The sequence below is a fragment of the Vipera ursinii genome, assembly GCF_947247035.1.
Source record: "Vipera ursinii genome assembly, chromosome: 1".
Lineage (NCBI taxonomy): Eukaryota > Metazoa > Chordata > Lepidosauria > Squamata > Viperidae > Vipera > Vipera ursinii.
Genome location: NC_139512.1, coordinates 264823669 through 264824776, shown reverse-complemented (window position 1 = coordinate 264824776; position 1108 = coordinate 264823669).

Genomic DNA, 1108 nt, shown 5'->3' with positions numbered 1-1108 from the left:
AAAATTCCCAGGCTAGCATGGAGACTTCAGACTGCCTGGATAAGAACTCTGTCATTTAAGTATTAAGGTCTTGCTTAGCTTCTGGGCCCTGATATGCTTCTACTAGTTGAAACAAAAGCAGAAATGAATTTAAAAGGTTTTTTGTTAAAAATATATATATACAGTATGTGGTACTTCATACATACTTGTCTTTGGGTCCTAACTTTGAAACTGACTTGGACTTATTTGGAAGCCATCCAATTCTGTTAGGGTAAATAAAACAAGAATTGGTAACTCTAAAATCCCATTGTTTAGTTTTATGAAAACATTGTTTAGACAGGTTTTATAAAAGGAATATTGTCTGCTCCAATTAATTAGCAGAAAAAAGAATACATATGTATTTATTGGTATTTACAATATAATTTAACTTCAAAGTTGATGATGATGTTGATGAAGATGGTAACAGGAGGAAGGCCCAGAAAATTTTATTAACATTTCAAAGTGCTGGTTTTGACCTATATTCCTGGGCTCTATATTCTTTAGGAATCATCTTGTCCAGATAGAGTATGCCTAACCAATGGGTAAATGCAGAGATCCCATCCTAGGATAATTCAACCAGAATAAAATCTCAAAACAATCCTTCTTGGTTGTGGTCTTGATGCATTGGATATGGACCGGGTATTTTTCTATCAGTCTTCCACTAGGTAGTTAAGATAATTTTGTCTGAACAAACATTGAGAGTTTGATTTCTCTGAGTTGTTTTGATTACTTTGTTTTTAAACTCTATTGTAAACTGCCAAGAATGAGGAGACTGTAATTGTAATATATAAATAAACAGGATTTTTTTTAAAAAAAAATGATTATATGGCAAGACAACCTCCTTTCCTTTTGTAGAAAAATAATAATTCAAATGTTGAATTGAACTATATCAACAATCCATTACTCCAAATGAGGTGTATATTTTTTCTTCCATACTCATTTGATTAGTCTACAATTCCTCTGCCAAAAATGCCTTTATTCTTGGTGTCTTAGCAATTTTTCTCCCCACCCCTCACCCCGCCTCTAAAACATTAAATGTTCCTTGAAATTGAACCTGTTCATTTTGGAAGTGTATGATAAGCTTAACTGA